Source organism: Sarcophilus harrisii, chromosome 5 (genome assembly GCF_902635505.1).
Source record: "Sarcophilus harrisii chromosome 5, mSarHar1.11, whole genome shotgun sequence".
NCBI lineage: Eukaryota > Metazoa > Chordata > Mammalia > Dasyuromorphia > Dasyuridae > Sarcophilus > Sarcophilus harrisii.
This window is the reverse complement of record NC_045430.1, coordinates 287005959-287029335: the sequence shown is the minus strand read 5'-3', so window position 1 is coordinate 287029335 and position 23377 is coordinate 287005959. Positions and strand designations below refer to the sequence as shown.

General features: G+C 54.8%; 1 long non-coding RNA gene across 1 annotated transcript; it reads right to left on the bottom strand.

Annotated features, from left to right (window-relative positions):
- Positions 1–201: 201 nt before the first annotated feature.
- Positions 202–9447, bottom strand: LOC116419647. The gene is made up of 3 exons (XR_004229914.1): positions 9303–9447; positions 4590–4818; positions 202–4459 (listed from the first exon to the last, which is right to left on the bottom strand). It is a non-coding gene; the product is annotated as an uncharacterized LOC116419647 (long non-coding RNA).
- Positions 9448–23377: the final 13930 nt, after the last annotated feature.

Here is a 23377-nt window from a genome sequence, read left to right as displayed (position 1 = left end):
GGTGAGGGCTGGAAGGGGCCTGAAAACCTCCATCCAACCCCTTGTTTTACAGAAGGGGAAACCGGAGGCAGTGGTCCTCAAAGTGTTGTCCAAAGAATTGTTGTGGTTTCTGAAACCCTTTCAGAGGGTCTACAGATTCAAAATTATTTTTTATTTCTAATATAGTAAATAGCTATAAATATAACCCATGTGAACAAAAACTCTTTGAACAGATCCTCGATAATTGTTTAACATGAAGATACTGAGAACAAAAATTTGAGAACCACTGCCGGAGAGGGTAAAGTGGTAAGTCCCGGGGCAAGCTAGGTCTGCCACCCCCAAACGCTGCACAGTCCTCTCGTGCCGCCATCAAAAACCTGAGGTACTTTACCCCTGCATCACCCTCTCTGCCCAGTGTGCCAGCGGGCTTTGCCCAACTGTCTGATGCAGCAGCCACAATAGAGCAAGCAGGCCGGGCCACACAATTAGGGCACTGCCAGCTTTGCTGCCACGAGCACAGGGCACGGAGAAGCAAAAAGCTACAAGTGCCAGGGCAGTGACAGGGGAGCCTCCTGCGAGCCCCATTAAGGGGCCACTCCATCGGCAAGTCCTGGTTTCTCTCCAGATCTGGAGTGTGCCATGAGGAAGAAGGGCAGAGAAAGGCATCCCGAGCCCACCTCAGAGCGCTGTGAGAAGAGCCCCTGGTTCCTGGAGCCCGTGAGCTCTGCGCCGGGAGCTCCGCAACACAGAGGCTGCCAAGGAGGCCTCACAGGACCTAAAGGGCCTTTTCCCCCCCGGGCTGTCTCATGCCTGGCACGAACTCCCTGCTGGACTGTCCCCTGGCCCTGTTTTGTGAGGAGCCAGAATCTCACAGCATTTCATCCTCGGCAGAATCAAGATCCTCCCTAAGCTCCAAGACCGGCTAACCCAGGACGTGGTTAATAAAAAGAGCCATCAAAGGCCCCAGTGCCTGCAGGATGAAAGAAACACCAGAGTCTCGTAGTAACTTTTCGGTTCTCACAGACAGGATTCCATCACAGTCCTGAACCACGGCGCCCTCAGCCATCCACTAATTGCTGGACACCCTCAGTTTCCATTATTTTTGACACCACAAAAAGAGCTGCTCTGTGTGTTTGTCCGCAAATGATCTTTTCCTCTTTAAAAAATGAAATCTGTTTGTACATAAGCATAGAAGTGGCGCGGCTGGGCCGAAGCCCTTTTATACAAATCCACGTGCTCCCCTCCCTTTGGAGCCCCACCTGTGGAGGACCCACAGACCTGTTATTCCACTGTCCTTTCAGCGCTGACCGCTTTTTAAAAAATCATCTTTACTAATCCAATGGCCACGAGGCAGAAACTCAAAACTGCCTTAGCTTATTTCCCTAATTTCACTGCGCTTTTGAGCACAGTGTTACATGTCATTCGGGGAACGGCTCTTATTCTTATAGACTTGGATCACTTCCTTTTCTTTCTTAGAAATGAGACCTTTCCCAGGGAGACCTGAAAATGTCTTTATCCTAGTTATTTCCATTTTAACCTGAAGTGGGTTGTTTGGGCAAGTCCTTTTAAAATATCAAAATCAAGAACAATTCCTTCTATCGCTCACCGTCCTTTCTGTCCTTTATGTGGTTGGGAACTTCTCTCTCTGTAGATTTGAGTCCCCCTCCCCCTTCTTTCTCTAATTCATTGATGATGTACCTTTGCATCCGGGCCACATGTTTCTTTGGAACTTCTGGGTACGAAGCGTGAGGTGTTACTCCACTTTGCTCCTTTCCCAGCAGTTTCTGTCATGGGGAGACCTCGGCCCAGAAGCCGGGCACCAGACCCAGAGGCTTTTGTACCTAATCCGCGCCACTGGTGGGTTCATTTTTAACTATTTAAAGTTTTGGTAATTCTCTAAATTTGAATTGAATAATTTCATTATTGCAACTGCTTTGATCACTGCTGCTTTACAGACGAGTTTGGAATCTGGCACTGCCAGGTCCCTTTGTTCCCTTCTCTCTTGGAATTCTTGACCTTTTTACATGTGTTGTTGTGCCCTAAGAAATGAGGGAGCGGGTCATCTCGAAAGCCCTGGGACCCGTGGGAACCGACGCACAGCCAGGAGAGTACTTTGTGAGGTAGAAAGCACGTTGTGAAGGAGAAATCACTGAAAAACTTGGGTCTATTGAGCCTTCGTGAGTCCTGAGGGCTGATGGTGAACCGGGGCCTCCATATCAAGGAGATGACAGACTCGGGGAGCAGAAACCCCCACACCTCATACATGTATGTCCACACATGTGCATATATACACACATGTTCACACATGTGCACGCCCGTGTGGGCTATTATGGGACTCCCGGAAAGAACCTGCTGCTCTGGTGTCCGCCGCACTCATCTTCATGAAGAGCCGTAATTTCATGGCCTTTTAGCTACTTGGCAAATGTAGTTTTGCTTGACTTTGCACATTTGTTACAGGGAAATTTAAGGTGCATGAGCGGGAGAGAAAAAATAGATGTCTGTTATTTTCCAGTCTTGTGGATGTGGGATGTTGCCGACAGCAGCTTTCAGATGAGGTCACTGGCACTGGTTTTAGTCACGACACTCTCAGAAGAGATCTCTCCCCAAGGGCTCGCCCATCAATGTAAAATTAGCCGCGGGAATGGGACACGTCCCCCTCAGACAGAGCCCCCCTCCTTTGGCCGAGGCGATCAGCGGCTGCGCCCTCGCTGCCCCGGGACTTTGCCCCCAGGACTGCGCCCTCGCTGCCCCGGGACTGCTCGGTCTTTTCGGCCGTTTCTTCCAACCAGACCCGGCCAGGTTTTCCTGTTGGCCGGACCCAGCACCGGGGGCTCTCACGGCTGTGCTCTCCCAAGGAAGCTGTGGCTGGGATGGTCCTGGCTTCCCCTCAGCCTCCCACGGGACCTCCGCGGGGACTCGCTGAGCAGAGGGAGAACCAAGCTGGGCCCGAGGCATGGAGGCTGGCCTTAGCCGGTAACAAAGGAGGGCCCGATGGAGATCTCCGCCTCCCTGCCCTTGGCCCTGGGATGTCAGCGGCCACTGTTCCCTCCCGAGCCCCCGCGGACAGACCTGCTGACTCCGAAGTCCTCTCCGGTCTCCAGGACTGTTTGCTTCTCTGTCCCCGGCTCCCGGCCCATGGTCCTTCCCTCCTGGAGGCCGTATCCCCGCAGGCTCCCTGTGAGCCCCCCCTGTGACCGCTCCTCCTCTCGGAGGGGTTCTCGGCCCCGTCCCCCACCGCTCCTCCCGGCCTGTCTCCCGTGCTCCCATCTGGCGACCACTCAGAGGTCCCCACAGCCGCGCGGCCGACCTGCCTTCCTCTGCCAAGCTCCAGCCCCACCACCGGCGCCTGAACCTCGTGTGCCTTGAGCATCTGAAGCTCAGCATTTCCAAAATAGGCTTTGTCTCCTCCTCCAGGCTCTGCCTCCATCTTCCTGGCGTCGGGCTCACGATCTGACGGTTCACACCCACCCCCCACCCCTCCGGGGCCTCTCACCAGAGCCGCTCCCCTGGACTGGGCCGGAGCCCTCACGGGTCTCCCCCTCTGACCTCTCCCCGTGCGACTGTCTTGATCCCTGGTTAGGTGAGTTCCCCGAAGCCCAGACCTCTTTGCTCAGTGAGCTCTAGTGGCCACCGCCTTTGGGCTTATAGGAACTTCATCATTTAAAGCCCTTCAAAGGCCAGAGCGAACTTACCTTTTCAGCCTAATGGCCCCGGGCTCCCTTTCGTGCCTCCCGGGCCCAACTACACTGCGCTGGCCCCATTCTGTGCGCAGGACTCCCCATCTCCCGAAGCCGTGTCTTTGCCCTTGGCCGTGCCCCGCACCAGGCCCTTCCTCTGCCTCCTTGTCCCTGGCTCCTGGCTTCCCTCCCTTCCTTCCTTTCAGACTCCCAATCTCCCTCCTGTGGGAGTCCTCCCCCCACCTCCCAAGCCTTCCCTGACGTTATCATTGGTATTCTCCCATGGAAATCGTGATTTATTCATCTTCCGCCCCAAGGCAATGGGCCCCAAGGGCAGGACCCGGTTTTCCCTCCTTTCTATCCGCTCTGGCACAGAGCCCGCCTGCAGCTAGAACCTCAGTGCTGAGGGAGCCCCTGCTCTCAAAGGTCGGGCTGTTCTTGGGGGGCGCTGTCCAAGGTGATGCTCCACAAACCAGAGCCTGAGGGGAGTTCCGGGGGGCGGGGGGGGGGTTCTGGGAGACCGGGAGGAGCTGGGGATGGAGGGAGGGAGGGGGCACCGGTTCTAGCCCAGCATCTGCTTCTGGGGCGGAGACATGGGGGCAAATCACGTTAGAGGCTTTCCATGGCGCGGAAGCCAAACGGCAGCAGTGGCTTCATTGCGGGCAGCTGCCGGGCGTCCTGGGAAGGGCCCGGCTTCTGCTGCTCCAAGTTCGGGTTGTGGTTCTCTTCATTTACTTTGACTTCTGACGATTTACCAAAGGAGGCAGCTGGAGGCAACTGGGGGGGGGGTGCCGGGTTTTCTTCTGCTTGGAGAAAAGAGCTGGAAGTCGGGGCCCCTGGGAAGCTGCCCTTTCAGCCCCCAGGAAATCCTTTGCCTTGGGGACGCTCCACTAAGCCAACCAAGCACCCCTGGAGCCCTCACCCCCCACCCACCTGTCCGGCATTCAGCAGGAAGGCGGCCCAAATCCTCGGCCCTTCTCCCTCGGGGCCGGGGGCTCTCCAGGGCCCGTCCCCTTCAAGTCCCGGCTGCTCGGCTTTCCAGTGCGAGACGTGCTCCGGGTGGCGCAGGCCAGGGAGCCGCAAAGCTCCGAACCCTGGTCCTTTCACCCTGGAGTCAGCACGTTTTCCGCAGCACAACCATCCAGTCCTGGTGATATATAACCTGTAACATACATTCATACATTTACACACACACACACACACTCTCTCACACACACACAACACATACACACACACTTATACACTCACACAACACAAAACACACACACACTATTACACACGCAACACACAAACACACATACAATACACACACACACACGCATACTTACACACAACATACACATTCACAAACTCACACACACACTAACACATACCTCACACACACTTATACACTCACACACACACTCATATAACACAAAACACACTCACACACACACCTCACACACACACTATTACACACACAACACACACTAACACTTACATACAATACACATACACTCACACACTTACACACATGCACATTACACACAACATACACATTCACAAACTCACACTCACACACTAACACATACCTCACACACACTTATACACTCACACACACACTCATATAACACAAAACACACTCACACACACACCTCACACACACACTATTACACACACAACACACACACTAACACTTACATACAATACACATACACTCACACACTTACACACATGCACATTACACACAACATACACATTCACAAACTCACTCACACACTAACACATACCTCACACACACTTATACACTCACACACACACTCATATAACACAAAACACACTCTCACACTCACACACACACACACCCTTTGGGTAACAGAAGGGAGGGCAGTAACAGAAATCTGCCTTCACCACCAAAGACGGGGCCATGGTTTCCCTGCCCAGAAATGGGAGGGGGAATGGGCTAGCTCACTACACCTGTCCCAGGCTTCTTTCCCCGGGGCTGGGGTGGGGGAGGCCAGAGGGGCAGCAGCGGGGTCACCTCCTTACTCCCTCCCCTCCCCTTTTCCCACTGATGCAGCAGGAGAAGTAGCTGAGGGGCCCCAGAGGACCCAGGCCTTTGCTCCAGCCAACAAGGCCCGGGCGAGTCGCCTCGGGCACCTGGATTAATTGAGCTTCCTGCTCCCGCCTGGCTTTTGTGGCCCATGAAAGAACTCCGCTCAGGTGAGTTAACCTGGCTTTTGAGAGAGGGCACCTGTGGTTATCCCGGTGCTTATTGTGAATCCAAACACCTTGGGCCTTTAAACAAGGGAAGAAAGGGGCGCTGACAAGAGGCATGCCGAAGGGATTAGGGGCTTTCTTTCTCCCTCCCTGCATCCCCCATCCCCCAGGCATATTATGGGGCTGGAGAACAACTGGGTCCTGTGAAATTACAGGGGACCAGAACTTCCCAGAAATTCCCCAGATGGGAGGAGGCCCTGCCTCTTCTGAGAGCCTGGGAATGGCTCCCTCCCCGAGGGGGGGGCTGCCTCTAATTGACCTGGGGCTTGCAGGAGGTGATTTGATCCCTCCCAGCATCCCCATCCATCAGAGGCTCTGGCCCCCAACCGAGCCCCAGGCCTGGCTGCAGCAGCAGCAGGGGGGAGCAAGGGAAGGGGCTGGAGAAGGGCCAGAGGGGGAACAGGGTCCAGCGTGGGCTGCCTGAGCTGGCCCTTAGCTTGCACGCATCCCCATTTCTTAGGGTAACACGCTAATGCGCACCCTGGACCTTGGCAACAAGTCCTGTCTCCTGCTCTTCCCCAGGAGTATTTATACAGGGTTTTCCTGAGCTTCAGGATTCCAATTCCCTGAAGTACTAAGATGCTAGGGCCTCCGCAACTGGATGTTGGGAGCCCCAGACCATGAACCCCAAAAGCAGCCTGACAAAGATGTGGGCCCTGAAAGGCAAGCTTGAGGTCTGGGGGGACCAGAGGCCCAAGCCCCCCTCCCCAGGACCTCTCCCCCATACACAGGCACACACACACACACACACACACACACACACACACACACACGGAGAAATGGGATCAGAAGCAGGCGAGTAGAGATCACACCCTTTTGGGGTCTGCAGCTGGGCAAGAATGAAACTAATGAAGGTCCTGGGGGCTGGTGATCTCATAACCCTCCACCTTTTTAGGTTTCTTTCATCGTGCTGATGGAGAAGCCTTGGGGCAGGAGGAATAGAGGCTTTCATGCAGGGCAGAGCCTAGAACATGCTCAGTTCTGGGGTCAGGAATACACTGGAGGGTGTGTGTGTGTGTGTGTGTGTGTGTGTGTGTGTGCGCGCGTGCACAGAGAGAAACAGAGAGAAGAGAGAAATAAACAGAGACAGACTGAAAGAGACAGAAAGGCAGAGGTACAGGGACCAAAAGGAGAAGAGACATAGAGACAGACACAGAGACAGAGACAGACACAGACACAGAGAGACAGAGACAGAGACAGACAGACACAGAGACAGAGACAGACAGAGACACAGAGAGACAGAGACAGACACAGACACAGACACAGAGACAGAGACAGAGACAGACAGACACAGAGACAGAGACAGAGACAGACAGACACAGAGACAGAGACAAAGACCGAGACAGAGACAGACAGACACAGAGACAGAGACAAAGACCGAGACAGAGACAGACAGACAGAGACAGACACAGACACAGAGAGATAGAACAACAGAGCAGAGAGCAAGTGAGCCCAAACCCATCAACAAGAACGCATGGGCTTTTCTTGGGAAGCACCAGCCATAGAGGTCTGCCCCAGGCACTGGGCTCCCAGGTGCCTCCATTGGATGCTGGGTCTTGAACCCAAGTCAGCACAAAGCAGCCCCTTTGTAGCCCATGGTGAGCAGGAGGTGCATGAGCTGGCCCAGCGCCTCCATGGCCCAGGTGCCTCTGTGGCTCGGGCGCCTCCATGGCTCGCGCATCTCTGTGGCTCGGGCACCTCCGTGGCCCAGGCGCCTCTGTGGCCCAGGCGCCTGTGTGGCTCGGACACCTCTGTGGCTCGGGCGCCTCCATGGCTTGCGTGTCTCTGTGGCTCGGACGCCTCCGTGGCTCGGGTGCCTCTGTGGCTTGGGCACCTCCGCGGATGCCTGAGTCCAAGCTCTATTCCACTTTGGAAGAGGAAGCGATTCCTAGGAAGGTCAGATTCCTCGAAGCCGAGGGTTAGAGTCGGGAGTCGGGAGGCAGGGAGTTGGGAGGGTTAGGGTTAGAGTTGGGACTCTATCAAGTTTGGCTGTTCAGGGTCAGGTGAGGCCAGAACAAGGCCTGGCTAGGTAGCAGGGGGAGGTGGGAGCAGGGGGCAGACCCCCGGAGGGCAGGCGCCCAGCCGGCCCCCCGGGACCTCCTCTTGGCCAGAGGCCAGTGTTCAGGGAGGTCCCTGGGCTCTGCATGGGGCTGAGGACCAGCACTTCCCTGCTCTGCTCATGGGACCACACGGGCCCACCAAGATCAGCATGGTTTCTCCGTTACCGGCCCTGTAATGTCCGGGCTCGCTCTCTGGAGGACCTCGGGACCAGCCTTGATCTTAGTGGAGGAGGTAGGAGAGCCACCGGGAGGCTGGTCAAGGATGGAGTGTCTCATTTCCGGTCCTCTCAGCCCTTAAATACCCTCTTACAATGACATCATCTCAGCACACTGAGCATGTGTGAACTAGAGAGCCATTGCCTCATCCCCTTGTGGTAAGGATCCTTGTTTCCAGTATCCTTCTCCAGGGTTCCGGCCTCTACCGTTCCCCCAGGCTGGCTTCCATCGCCTCCTTCCCGGGATTCCTTCCTGGGACATGGCCAACGCTTTCCGTGCAGGGACCAGTTATCTGGCATCTTTGCCTAACCGATAAGACTTGAATCTTATGCGATGGGTAGAGCAAGGGATCATGTACCCATTTCACAGACTCAAGGAGACTGCCCGAGGTAGACTGTGACTGGCCCCCCGGCTTTCCACTCCCAGGAACAGCAGTGGGCTCCCTGTGAGGTTCCCCTGTGAGTCGTGTCCTCCCCACCCCCCCATCCCCCCTCGTTAGAGCCAAAAGCACTGGCTGGGCTTTCTCCAGGCATCCACTGCCGTCCCAGGGACTTGGGGGTGGGAGGTCATTTATTTATTTCCTCTAGCCCAGAGGCAGCCCCGACCCCATAATCCGGCCTCTCCTGGGGCTGTGGAACAGACCAAGTGTCTGTTTTGGGGGGAAATCTCGATTGAGAATCGTCTCCCTCACCGAAGGCTCGGGTACCAAGATGAAGCCAGCCTAGGTCAGCGTGGGTCCCCCGGTCACGGCGGGAGGCCCTGGGCAGCCCCGGGACCGAGGCGTTTCTCCCCATTGCGGCGGGGAGGTGACTCCTTGGTTGCCCGGGAGATGAGTGTGGGGGTAGGAGGGGGGGCAGCGGGCCGGGGCTCCGAGAAGGGAGGGCCAAGCCGAGCCGTCCCAGCTGGGCTCCCCTGTTTCCGGGGGGCCTGGTCCCCGGGAAAAGAGGAGGGGAAGGAACCGCTCCACAAGTGCAGCGGGGGCTGGGGGGAGGGAGGCACCAGCAGGCACGGGGGGAGGGGAGCCCGGCCCGGCAGCCCCCGCGCCCTCGCCCGGCCGCTCCCGTCCCCAGCAGCCCCTCCTCCCTGTGGCTCCCCCCCACTGCATCCTCACCGGCGGCTCTCGGCAGCCCTCCTCCCTGGTTCCCATGGTAACGGTCTCCAGGTGAGCTCTCCCCAAACCGCCCACCCCCTCCTCCCGTTTCTTTCTCCGCAGCAGCGGCTCAGTCACGTGCGCGAGGGGCTTCCCGGCCCACTCCCCTCGCTCACGTTCCGCGCTCGCCTCGGGCTCAGGCCCCCGGACTCGGCACAAAGAGGCCCCACCCCCATCGCAGAGGAGCCCGGGCCCCCGGCCCCCAAAGGGGATTTCAGGGCTGTGCGGGAGTGGAACAAATGGGATTAGAAAGGGGTTTTTTCCCTGGGCCCGGAGCTGAGGGAGCCTGAAATCCTATCTGTCCGGCCAGGCCAGTGCAGGTGCCCCCGGGCCGCTCCCGCCCCCCGGATTCCCCTCAAATCTCTCTTCCCGATGATGGAGTTGAGCAAGCTCCCCGCCCCCGGGAGCCAGGGCAAGCTCGGCGGCGGGCTCGGCTCTGGAATCGAATCTCCCCGGAGCCAAGCCGGGCCTTTCGAGGCACCGGGGGTGGGGGATTGTGGGGGAGAGTCGGCCCACTGAGCGGCCTCTGCCCCACCCAGCAGGGATCAGAGCGGCCCAGGGCCCTCACCGGAGACTTAGTGCACGCACTGCACCTGTCCGGGAGAGGGCCTCCGGGCTGTGGGGGGAGGCGAGGGGGGAGAGTCCCCAGAGAGAGAAGCTCCAGGGGCTGCCCAGAGGGCCACCTTCATCGAAAGGGCACTGAGTGCCAAGGACAGTGTCAGGACAGATGTAGGGAAGGGGAAGGAGAAGGAAAAGAGGAAGAGGGGAGAAGGTGACAGCAAGGAGGAAGAGAGAAGAGAAAGAGAGAGAAAGAAAAAGGGGAGAGAAAGGGGAGAGAAGGGGAGAGGAAAAGGAAGGAAAGGGAAAGGAGAAGGAAAAGAGGAAGAGGGGAGAAGGGGACAGCAAGGAGGAAGAGAGAAGAGAAAGAGAAAGAAAAAGGGGAGAGAAGGGGAGAGGAAAAGGAAGGAAAGGGAAAGGAGAAGGAAAAGAGGAAGAAGGGAGAAGGGGACAGCAAGGAGGAAGAGAGAAGAGAAAGAGAGAGAAAGAAAAAGGGGAGAGAAAGGGGAGAGAAGGGGAGAGGAAAAGGAAGGAAAGGGAAAGGAGAAGGAAAAGAGGAGGAAGAAGAAGATGGAGAAAAGAGGAGGGGAAATGGAGAGAAAAGAGCAGGGGGAGGAGGAAGGAAGATGAAAAGAGTGCTGGGCTTCGGGGAGACTTGAAACGCTCGGGGGCTGCCTAACGAGGGCAGCTTCACAGTCTCAAGGTTTTCCGGGTCCCCCTGGCAGAGCCATCCCCTTACGCCTCCGAGTCATTGCCTAAATGACTTGTAGGGAGGAGCAGCCGCTAGGGGGCTCAGTGCACAAAGAGCCAGGTCAGGAGTCGGGAAACCTCCTCACTTTCGGAGTTCAAATCCAGCCTCAGACATTTCCTAAGGCTGTGACTGGGCAAGTCACTTCACCCTGTTTGCCTCAGTTTCCAAACCTGTGAAATGAGGAGGAAAGGGTCAAGAAAGCCCTTGATGGGTCCCGGAAAGAAGTGAACATCAGCCCCAGAGAGAATGGGAGAAAGGCTCTGAGAGAACCTAGCGTTCTGGGGCGCGAGGGAGGGAGCATGATCCTTGCCTGGCCCAGGAGACTCTTTGAGACCTTCCTTATCGCCCTCTCCTCTCTTATTTGGGATGCTCTGCCTTGGGCCAGGTCTCCTGTCGGTCCAGCACAGGAGAGGGTGCAGTTCTCTCAGGTTTCCCTCCGTCTTCTCTTCACCCGGACATTGTCCTGGACGCTCCCAAGACAGTCTGCGTGCAAACCAGGCCGCTTTTACTTTCTCTCCTTGACTCTTCTCCCTCCTACGGCACTACTCTCCCCTCGTGCTCTTTGCCCACATCAGCCCATCTCTGCTGGCCGCCAGAGGGATTTCCAAAAGAGCGGATCATTCCTTGTCTGTCCTCTTCCCAAGAAACTTCGGTGGGGCTCAAATGGAAAGTCCTCTGCTTAACGGGGGCGGGGGGGGGTTCCTGATGGCCTGGCTCCTTCCTCCCACTGCAGCACAAGCACCACACCTGAGCTCCCTCCTCTTTGAAAGAGCCCTTGGAACCTCAGAGATTCAGCCCTCCTCTGCCAATATCCAGCTGCGGAGCCATGACTAAAACACAAAAACAGGAACAATGAGAAAACTGCTCATCCAGTTTGGTTTGGGCGGCAGTGGGCCTCTGGTGCTCCCCCGGGCTCCTGGGTGATGCTGGAGGTGAAGTTTGGGGCTGGCATGTAGGCTGCACAGAACTGGCAGGGGCCCCCATGAAGGCACCCGCAGCCTGGGGATGCTTGCCTGCCACAGCTGCCAGAGCTTTGAAGGAGTCAGATTCCTCAATCATTGAGCATTTATGAAGCACCTACTAAGTACCAGGCACGAAGAAGTGGGATTTTGTTTCTTCCTCAGACCCGCCAGGAACTCTGCCTATCAAGGCATATCGGCACTTGCTTTGCAACTTGGGGCACTCAGAGGGGAGGTGACTTTTTCAGGATTATGGCAGAGGCAGGACTCAAACCCAGGTCTTCTCAGCTCACTTCAGGAGCTAAGAAACCCAGGACTTGGGACTCCTTTGAATACTGGGCAGCCTCCAATTTGGAGACAACTGAGACAATGTGTGTGCACCTGCGTACACGGGTATGCATTTTCACCTGTTTGAAGGATTAATGCTCCTGTATCATTACTTTGTTAAAAAAAAAAAAAAAAGAATGAATGGTTTCCCCTATTCTATTCTCAATACTCCATTGGAACAAAAGAGAGCAGAGCACTTATCAAAATGCCTTCTTCCGAAGGTAGCTGGGTACCATTACCTGGTAGGAAAAGCTGTCAGAGAATGCAGATGCTCTGAGCAGGGCCTTCTGTTTGCCATTTCCCAGACAGCCAGAGGTGGCTCCTTTTAAGCCCTGAGTGCTGAAAAGTTTACCAAAGCATAACAAACAGATTCCTCTGGGCTTCTGGGTGCCTCCCTTCTCCCATTCCCCTCCTCCCTCTTCCTGTGCTGTTCTCCAGCTCAGTCTCTACCCCAGGCCAGGCACCTTTGCAAAGAAGGCCTTGCCTGAGGGATCCATCGGCCCTCCCTAGGCCCCCGTGCCCTGTTTGTCCAGTTGGACCATCTTTTCTCCTAAATTATGTTTTGCAAAATTTGTATTTGTAGAAAGGTTCCTGGCCACTGGCAGCAACGGGCTGGGAAGCTGTCGGTGGTTCAGTCCTGACCTGGGTCTGCAAGCCTAGGCTTTTTCTCCTGGGCGAGTTGCACATGGGCAGGAGGGAGCGCGAGAATCCCAGATCCCACTCGGGACTTCTTCCCTGGTCATTCTATTTTCAACACTCAAAAAGCTGCTAAGAACAAAGACTCATTGAAAAGTCGACAGCCCTTTCCTCGAGCCCCGGTGAAGGGCTTTTGTTTTAATAAGACATTACATACGATGACTGATGTAGCTAAAGCCCCCGTGAGCGTGCTTGGGGAGCCAATCTTTGAGCCCTGACCTGCACGTTGTGCAGAAGGGGGCTGCACCCCATAAGAGAGCCCAGCTGGAATAGCTCTTTGTAAACCACCAGGCCAAATGGAGTTTGCTCCCTCCTGAGCAGAGAGGCTCAGCTACATTCTGCGCCAGGGAAATTGGTGAAAATTGCACAAGGAGAGAGCAATTTGGGGGCCCTTTGGCTCTGAGTACAAAGTGTTAGCAAATGGCGCTGAAAGGATCTTAAGTGTGTCGCTGAAAATCAGCTTCCTCCTCGCACTGGGTGCGTCTTCCTCCTAACCTATTTACATATTCACAGGAGAAACACGCTTAGCAATTATCCAAAGGGGCCCACTTGGGGGAAAAGGCATCTGCAGATTCGGATGCTTTGGGCTGAGACAGGTTCCCCTGAACAGTCCTTAGGAAGAAGAGCATCTCTCGGACCTGCCTGGGGATTGAGGGCTAGGGGTGGGGCTAGGAGGGAGGAGGGGTTGGGATGGGAGAGAGAATGAGGGCTGGGGCTGGGAGGGAAGGAGGGCTAGGGCTGGGATTGGGGTTGGGAGGGAAGGAGGAAGGGGGGTTGGGGCTGGGAGGAAGGAAGGAAGGACTGGGGAGGGAGGGAAGGAGGGCTGTGGCTGGGAGGGCCTTTGTTCTCTTGGGTCTGGCACATAGCCTGGCACATACAAGGTGCCTAATGAATGCTTCCTGGATGGAGAGATGAATGTGAAGGGATGTCAGCAAGGATACATTTAGACATCAGCTCGGACTGTGGGAAAAGGGGAAGCAAAGTTGATGAGAGCACCCCAAGACTCGGTGAATTCTATTCCTGAAGCTGTGAATCTGAATAAACAAAATAAAGTCACTTCTGAACAATAGTCTGAATATGCTAAACACCAGGGATTTCTTCTGAGAGGAGAACTCCCGTGGGTGGGAACTCCATTCCCTTCCAAAGGAACAAGCCACAACCTCTGCTCTGACTGGGTAATTCCCAGGAGTTGCATCAGGAAACAAATCACTTGGCTACTAAATGTCAAAGTGTTGAGCGATAAAGCGCCCCAACAACGCTTGGGGGTCCCCAGGTGGATGTCGCAAGTATGGCGAGAGAATCGCAGACCCAGGCTCCACGTTAAGTGACAAGGGATTCATTAACGCTGAACACGGGCTCCAGAAGGGAATTAGCAGAGTGCTGAGGGGCAGAGGACAACTCTGTCCAGCTGTCTGTCACTGGGATGCTGATTCCATGGGCCAGAGATGGGACGGAGGCGTGCTCTCCAGAACTGCCTCTCCATGTCCAGATCATCAGTCAGCAATGAACTGAGGGATTCTAGTCAGAATCAGATTGTTCTTAGGTTAGGAGTTGTGGGAAGCCCCCGGGGCAGACTCCAAACCAGAAGATTTAGGATTTGCTGATTTATTGTTAGATCAGAAGCGCCCCCCCCCCAAAATCAGGGGACCACAAGATTATATTACACCAAAAGCAGCAGCTGAACTCAGATGGTTCTGACTTCAGAAGCAGCACTTTGTCCTCCTGCACGGTCAGTCTGCCTCTCAACAGAATGCAGTCTCAAAGAGGAGATCCACCAGTGCATCAGATTTAGAGGTAGGAGCAAGCAACCTCAGTGGGTCAAAAAAATCTCAGGAAGCTACTATGTGCATGACTCTGGAGGTGAGGGGCCGGGTTCCAAACAAATCCATTATTCTCAAGCAGCTCCCCAGGCTTGACAGGAAGGTGAGACTGATGTGTGTGGAAAGGTACAAAATCCAGTCATTTAATGCTGGAGGACACCAGTGGTCCTCATGAGCTCTTCCATTTTGAGCCCAGTCTCCAAAGGGCAAAATGATCTCTACCAAAAGATGGTTTTACCCCCTCCAAGGCACGTTGAGCTACCCACCATGACAAAACGGCTGCTTCCCAGAAGAGAGACTTTGAGCGGAGTCTGGAGTGGCAGGCAGGTCACCAGAGTAAGATGATCCACCCTCCCCTTTACCGACTCTGGGGCATTTCCTAGAGAAATCCACTTCTATACCAACCAGGGGCCATATTCGGATATTTCTCCACAAATTGACAAAAATCCTTAACCAATTAATTCTGAATTCCCAAACCCAGCTTATTACTTTCATGGGAAAAAGCGATTCTGGGTAAGCTTTTACTCATCTCGCTTTCTCTGTCCCATTCCTTTCATTTAAACACAGTGTGATAACAGTGTCCCCTCAGCTGCATCCCTTGGACTGGCCTCCATCGTGCCTCCAGAAGACTGAGATGGCAGCAGCTTTGGATCCACACCTCCCCAGCGCCTCTGTGATTCTCTAATTGGAGGGCAAAGGGCAGAGCCAAGGACTCCCCCCAAAGTCCTCATTTTACCATAATTCCCGGGCTACCTATCCCTTCATTTCCTGCCAGCTGTAGCCTCGAATCGGGCTCCATCACGCACGTACGCACGTACCAGGGACCTCTCATCCCAACCCTCTCTGAAGTTTTTCAGCTTCCTTCGGTGTATTATCTTCCCTCTTTAGATTAGAAGCTCCTCGAGTTAAGGGCTGATTTGTATTTTTTTATACTTGTATCCCCAGCGCTTAGCACAGTGCATGGCACACTGTAAAACGGAATAAATGCTCACCGACTGAATGATGTTTAAATATGGCCACACTCATTCAGCCGACTTCCCAAGTCTGGTGAGCAGTCCCACCTTCCAGCTTTCTCAGGACCCGAGCCCGTCTCTTCTGGAGAATTCTCTCAAGCATCCCTCTTCACAAAAGGAGAGACTGAGCTATCCCTGGAGAAGAAGCTCTCTTGGTTGCCTCCCTCTGTCCCTGACAGGTCCCAGTCCTTCCACAATGACGATTCACCTCTGTCCCCTCCCAGGAGACGGTTAAACTCTAAGGCCACAAGCTTCCATTCCCACTTAAAGAGGCCGGAACCATTGACGCCGTCTCTGAGAGAGGAGTGATTGGACCTGGGGATGCAGTGGGGGAAATAAGCTTAAAGGAGCCTTTCCGTATACGTGTGTGTGCCCACAGGAGAGGGCCCAGGGAGGAAGCCGGAGCAGAGGGACGGGCCTCAGGGACTGGCCATCTCCCACACTCCTTAGAGGTGGCCCGAGCGGCAGCAGGGAGATCGGCCGGGCCCACTTTCCCCTTGGCTCCAGATAAAAGCTCCCAAGGTACCTTGGTGGATTCTGGGAGGGCCATGCCGGGCCCAGGCTGTGGAGTCTGGTCAGCGCGGCCAGTCCCTGCCGTCCCTGACGCTGGCCGAGGAGCCCACAGGATTGGGACAGTGGCCACGGGGACCCATCCGTACTTCACTCGGCTCCAGCTGGGACTTACTTGAGGTCCCGCTCAGCACCGGGCATCTAACAAATCTTGGCCATTTTCTGGTCCAGAATACAGGCCCAGGGAGAAGGAAGCCCAAGATCCCGGGTCCAGAAACAGCTTTCAGAACCGTGGTGGCAGAGACCAGCTGGAGAGACTGTGGGAAGAGCAGGCTTCTCAGGGAAGATGGCCCCTGGAGGGTCATCACCTTGGCAGGGGTCGAGCTGCCTGTGGAAGAGCTTCATGCAGACACCCGGGCCCCCAGTGCTGCCCATTAACAATGCCAATGGGCGAGTGGTCCTCGGCAGCATTTCCACCGGCTGTGGTCACTGGGTCGGTAATTGGGACACTGCCTGCCGGGCATTCTTAAGGGCCCTCGAGCCAATTCTTTGTGCAGAGGAGAGCCGGGGCCCACCTGGCAAGCTCGGCCTTTCCAGGTCACAAGGGAGCCCCCGGATTCTGCTAACAAATGTTGGTCACTTGTGGCCACCGGAGTGGAATTCCAGAAGGGGAATGAGCTCAGAATTCATTAAGATTTCATTAGGTAAAATCTGGGAGAAAATAGAAAAAAAAAAAAAAAAGATTTCATTAGGTTTGGGGGGGCAATGGGTCCCTGGGGAAGTGGAGGTGGGACCTAGGGATAAAATTCAGTGACCACAGAAGGGACTCCCCTCTTTTCATCTCGGGGTTGGCATTAAGCCTTGTCCAATGCCCAAGTCCAGCTCTTACCCAAGGCTCCAAGATCAGCACCAGCCGAGCTCCGAGAAGAGGCGACTGGGTGGGAGAAGCGGGAAAAGACCAGCCTTCAACCCCCTCAGGCTACTGGGTGCTCTTGGCAGGAGCCTTGCCCAGTCCTCAGGAATGCTGGGCTAACCAGGGGGTCTCGGGGCAACCAGATACACACAGTCCACCTGAGACGGGCGGCCGAGCTCCCAACCAGGCTCCGGCCCTCTGGTGGGGTCCTTTTTCCATGTGAGGAACCCCAGCGCGTTTTTTGCAGGTTTTTAATGCACTTTTTGCAGGGGTTTTTTTTTTTTTCATGCTTTTATGTAGGACGCGGACTTTGGAAGGTTTGCTGCAATCTAGCCACCCCTTGTTTACCCAAGCACAGCAAACCCTTTCCATACAAACCATTGGGAGGCTACCCTGGGCTATTCTTAGCTAGGGGCTGGGGGCAGGAGGGGCTGCAGTCAGGGAGCGCCGTCTTCTTCCCCTCCACAGTCCTCCTCATACGTGAGGCTGCCTGGACACACTCCAGGCCCTCTGATCACATGGATCACTTGCTCGCGCCATCACGTCAGGGCAGGGGATGGAGTTACTAATTCATGTCTTCTTTGGGCCGGTACAGGTATATAAACACTGAGTCAAGAATGAAAAACAAGCAAAGGAAAACCAGAAAAAACAAAATAACCCCCAATGGGTCTGTGATTTCACACTGGCCCACATACTGGTAACTTAGGGACTTTTAAAAACCCACTCAAATTTTGTGCTGACCAAACAATCAGCTCTTTTTCTTTTTTTGAAGTTTGGGTTCCACATTTTATCCCTCCCTCCCTTTTTCCTTCCTCACTCTCTGAGCTGGAAAACAATCAGGTTACACATATGCAATCATGTCAAACGTGAAGATTCAGATAAAAGGGAAAAACCTGAAGGAGCCCCAGATGTCTCGGCCTGTGTTCAGCCCCTACAGGTCTCTGTGGGGGCGGGCAGCCCACTCCTCGGTGAGTCCTTGGTCATTCTACTGCCGGAAGTAGACGAGTCACTGACAACACGTCACCGGGCACTGTCACGTGCACGCCGTGCTCCTGGTTCTGTGCATCGGTTCCTGGGAGTCTTCCCGGGTTTTTCGGAAATCAGCACAACGATAGTCCGTTGGTCTCAGATCACAGCGTGTCCAGCTGCTTCCCTGCTGACGGGCCTCCCTGTGATCGCCGGTTCTTTGCCAACACAAAGAGAGTCGCTATCAATGTTCCAAACCGCATTTCTTGAGTCTCATCTGCTGTTCCTGCTCCCTTTGGTCTGGGCCATGGTAGGGACGCCTTCCCATGACTCACTGGAGTCTTCAGATTCATTTCTTTTGGAGGCAATTGGGGGTAAGTGACTTGTCCAGGGTCACACAGCTGGTGGCTGAGGTCAGATTTTAACTCTGGCCCTCCTGACTCCAGGGCGGGCGCTCTACCCACTGCCCATGAAATCAGTGGTCAGACAGGAGCACTGCGATGGGCAACGATTAAGAAAGAGGCTTTTGAAGAAACAAACTCTGAAGTTGTGTCCCCAGCTTAGGCCTGGCACAGTTATGTGCTGGTCGGTGCTCCTGAGGGAAGGAGGGAGGGGTTGTCCCTTTTGGCTTATTTATCCCTCTGTGGCTATTTCTATCTCTCCTCCCTATGGAACTGCTCAACGAGCATGTATGGGTGTGTGCAGACAAACTTGATGAGGGATCAATGAAAAAGTCCATTTGTGGGCTCCTTTGCCAGCTCTTTTCCAGGCATTTTACAAACCCTTCCATTCCTGCTCCCGACCCCCCCCCCATCTCTGTTAACAGCCTCATCACCTGCCCCCTTCCCCACAGCACAAAGCCCTTCCTTGTAGCCCCGCGTCTCCTACAAGAACGTCGGCTACGGCTCCAGCGCCCTGGTGCCTTCCACCCTCTCTGATCGTTGAACACGATTGGTTTGGGAATCGGAAATATGCTGTTTGGAATATTTTCCCTCACCTCCACCCCTCACCTTATAGTCTGAAAAACAAGGGGGGGCCCGGGGGCTCTGAACAATCCAATGCTCCAGCAGCGTCCTAAAAACAAGCCTGGTTTTCCAAAGTCAGACCAGCTTTGGGTTAGAATTTTATCATTTTGGCCAACTATGGCCTGACCGGTAAGATTTGAATGGGTTTTTCAGAATACTTTTTTCTTTTTTAAACACATTTTTATTGATATATTTTGTTTTTTACAGCATCAGAATTTCTCCCAGTATTCCTCCTGCTCTTTCCCCTTCCAGAGAGCCACCTTATAGAAGAAACAATTTAAAGAAAAAAAGAAGAAAAGGAAGAAGAGAAAACTTCCACAAAACAGACCCCGGCATTGAAAGGTCTGAGAAGACTGGGACTGCCCAGGAGGGCCAGGCCCGTTCTGTGTCCCAGCATTCACGTTTTGCCGCTCTTGGTGGAGCTTCCTGTCCACGCAGCCACCATTTTTATAGTTTTCTTGGCTCTGGGAATCCTCCGTATTCATCACCAGGGGCCATACCACCAGGCCTAGAGCCAGGAAGACCCGAGTTCAAATCTGACCTAGCTGTGTGACCCTGGCCAAGTCGCTTCTCTCAGGCTGCCATCTGCAAATGGAGATCCCAAGGGTTATTAGACACGGCCGTTGTCGGCACGGGTTTCAGCCCAGTATGTCGGCTTGGCTGTGGCCCAGTGGGGAGTCTGCGCTCCGACTCTTCTGGTGGAGAAGCCTTTGCCATGTAAGGCTCTTAATCACCCCATTCGCAGAATGCTTTTCATTCACAGCTTCCCCGAGGAAGCATCAGTGAGCCGACCCTCTCACTTGGAGTATTTCCAAGGAGTCGTTGATGCTTTTTTTTTTCTTTCAAGAAATACGTGTTCATAGCCTTTGGCCATTTATTTGTTGGGAAATATATGACTTTGTGCTGACTTCTAACATTAGACTCAAGATTCTCTCCCAAGGCTGCTTGGATTTTTTTTTTTTTTTATTATTTTGGATGCATTTTTGTCACACAAAAGCCATTTTATTTTCATATAATTAAGTTAATGAGCTTTTCCTTAATAATGTCTTCTAATGAATGAAGGGCAAAGAGTATTATTTTCTCTCTCCACTATGTTGAAATCTATAGCACTCCATTACTCTCCATTTCTTTATGATTTAGAAAAAATTGCGATGGTTGCTCCATTTGGAATTTATTGTGGAGCGTGATGTGAAATGTGAGTTGCCCTTAGTCCAGATGTGCAGGCATTAGTGAGCTCAGGAAACCTCTGCAATTCTCGAGAGGCAACGAAAACTTTACTTTGGGGGACGCTCAGCCTTCTCCCGTCGTTGTGCCCGTGGGAAGGATTCGCAAAAGGAGAATCCTAAAAACTTTGCAGCAAAGGCTTCTATGGCTGTTGTGGAAGGTGAGGAGGGAATGACATTCACTGGGGAAGCCAGGAAGCCTCCCAGAAGGAAGCCCGCCAACACTTTGGTACCCAGGGGCTTCTGGGCGAAGGCGGGCAGAGGGGGGGAGGGGGAAGACCCGCAAAAGCGTGAAGAAGGGAAGGGACAAGGCGGAGACCTGGAGATCCCGCCGGAGCCTCATTCCCATGCGTATGATTAATGCTTTCTTCCAGAAAAGCCTGGCCTCGGGAGCGCTGGGCAACAACATTCGCAACAAAAACCCAAACTGATTATGTTTTGAGACAGGAAGCAATTCTTCACTTCTGCGGGAATCGTTCTCAAACCAGTCCGCGAACGGTCAGACGCTGGCTCTTAAGGGGAAAGATCAAACTGAATGGAAATAGAAAATGGCAAAAATATTGCGGACAAATATATGGCGTGCAATTAAATACCAGCGATTTAAACAAGCTATTAATAATGAAAAATGGGAAATGGGCAGCAGAATGGACATTAATACCAATTATAACAATTCTGATGTAAATCAATCCCCATAATGAGAAGACTAATGACGGCCTTAGCAGGCAAACAGCTGATCTCCCGGCCAAGTGGAGACATATGGCAGCCAAAGGCAACACCAATTTAGAACATAAACTCATTTGTTAAATCTCATGGAGAAGGATCGCGGGAGATTACATGCAACGTTACCTCACAAATCACTGAGAACGTGGAGGGAGAGCTCCAGCCCGAGGAAGTCATCTTTGGGGCAAGGAAGCAACAGGAAGAACGCCATGGGAAGCAACGGAGACGCGGATGGGGAAACAAGGCGTGGACGGGGAAATAACGGAGATGTGGACAGGAAACAATGGAGACAAGGACAGGGAAGTAACGGAGCCGTGAACGGGGAAGCAACGGAGCCACGGATGGCTAACTTCCCCATTCGGCAGGAGGCGTGGAGCCCGCTGCCAACATCATGGGCCCAGATGTGAGGGGGGGAATGACACCGAGGAAAGCAGGGAACAGCTGGAGTGGGGGAAAACACCCGCAGAAAGATGGTGGGAGGGGAGCCCTGGAGGACACCAGGAATCTGTTCTCATCTGACCCCAGCAGTGCTTGGTTGAGAAGTCTGCAGGAGGTGGGTCAGGAAGGTCCCCCAGGCGGGGGAAACAGTGAGGGACAGGGCTCCCCAATGTGCTGGGCAGCCCCCACATGCCCTAGGGCAGTCAACAGGGTCCTTCGGGGCCAAGCCCGGCCTTGGTCTTGCAGCATTCTGGAGGATGGACAGGGCCATTCAGGGGCCTGGGTTCCTGACCAAGACAGCTCACTGAGCCAGGCCAGGTCCCCCCATGCCTGTGCCCTCCCTTCCCTGGGGCTGAGGGCCTTCCACCCCCCTCCCCCAGGACAAGATGGACCCCTGCCAGCATCAGGACTCGCAGACCTAGGCAAGCAGACCCACCCGAGGGGTCAGGGAGGCCGCCCCCAGCCTGTCTGCCCCCGGCTTTGTCACTTCTTGCCGATTTGGCTTTCCTGGGGATGGTCTAGGTGCTGAGCTCAGCCCAGTCTGGTGGCTTAAAGGTCTCTGGGACATTCTAGGAAAGTCCCGAAGGGCCCCTTTCCCAAACTGTGACGGGTCTTGGAGTCACCAAGCCTGACTGTTCCCCAGCATGGGCACCCTGTGTGCCCCAGCCCCAAGAAAGGTGCTCTGCAGAAGGGGGGCTTTGGTTCCAGGCCCCCTCCCCATTCACACAACCCTTTTCTGGCCCTTTGTGCTCTTCCACCCATTTCCCCTGACTGCAGCCTCTGCAGTAGGTGGCCAACCCCCTAGAGCCGGCCATGGTGGGCTTCTTGGTGGTGCTGGTGACCTTGCAGGAGTCCAGTCTTGTTCAAGGAGACCCCTACTGGAGTCCAAGGGGGGACCCCTACAGGATCGAAAGGGGGAGACCCCTACAGGAGCCCTCAGGGTCCTTTCTCTTCCCTCCAGGACATTTTCCCTTTCCTGCAGGGCACTTTCCCTTCCCTTCCCAACTGCAAAGCCCCGGCTGCCCCATTTCCCCTTTTCTCAGGATGCCCAGTTTCCACTTGTAGTGGGACATCTGAGAAACTCGATGACAAACATTAGAGCATCTGAGGTGTTGGTAAAAACAAAGGCCCAGGCTGTGCCCCAAGTTTGAGGAGACAAGTCTAAACACGACTCTGTACTGGGAGCTTCCAGGACCCAGTCGGAACCGGGTGGTTCTTTGTGAGGAAGACAATCAGTGGGTTTATTATTGGGAGGCCCTTTGGAGATTCCGGTATTGTGTGGTGATGGGCTGGGGCAGATGGCCACACGGCCCCAGGAGCTGTCTGGTACCGGCACCGACACCGGAACCACTGACACCGGCACCAGCACCTGGGGAGGGTTCAGGAGAATGTTTGGCTGTCGGTGGGTGTGGGAAGGAGACTGTCCTGGGACAGGAGGCTGGAAGGCGGGACCTCCCAGCCAGCTGCGGCCCCCAAGTCTCAGGTATCCTAGTGACCTGATGCCGTCGGAGAAGGGGGCTTCTGGCCCAAACCTTGCTCCAGAAGAGGTTCACAGCTTTTGAGGTCCCAGGGAGCTACAGGGTGGGCTCACATCCAGCTCCGGCACTCCCTGGACCAGTCCCTATCTTCTCACCTCCACAAAGATACCTGGCCACTTCCTCCCCAGGCTCCCACCCCTGGCAGAGCGGTCCAGACTCATGCCAGGAGGCGCCCACAGCCCGTGACTTTCACCCATGGCCAGAACCTCCTGGGGGGCCGTGCTGGAACATCCCAGCACCAAAAGCCAAAGAAGCCACAGCCCACATGGGTGTCCAGACCCTTGCGGCTGCTGCTGAGAATGGCTGTGCAGCAGGATCGTGGCCCTGCTTGTAAATACCAGCCCCTCTCCCCCCTACCCCCCAGTGTCCTGGGGGACCAGTGCAGGCCACTGCAACCCCCCCCCCCAGGCCCGGCCGGAAGAGCCAGAGAGCAGGGACGCGCCGTCCAGCTTCTGCCGAGGGGCTGTCATCAAATGCAAAGGCAGCTGCGGCTGGGCCGGGGGAGCAAAAGTGACCCTCTGGTGTGCTCCCCCATGGGGCTGGCTCCTTGGAAGGAAGGAAAGGAAGCAGACAGAGCTA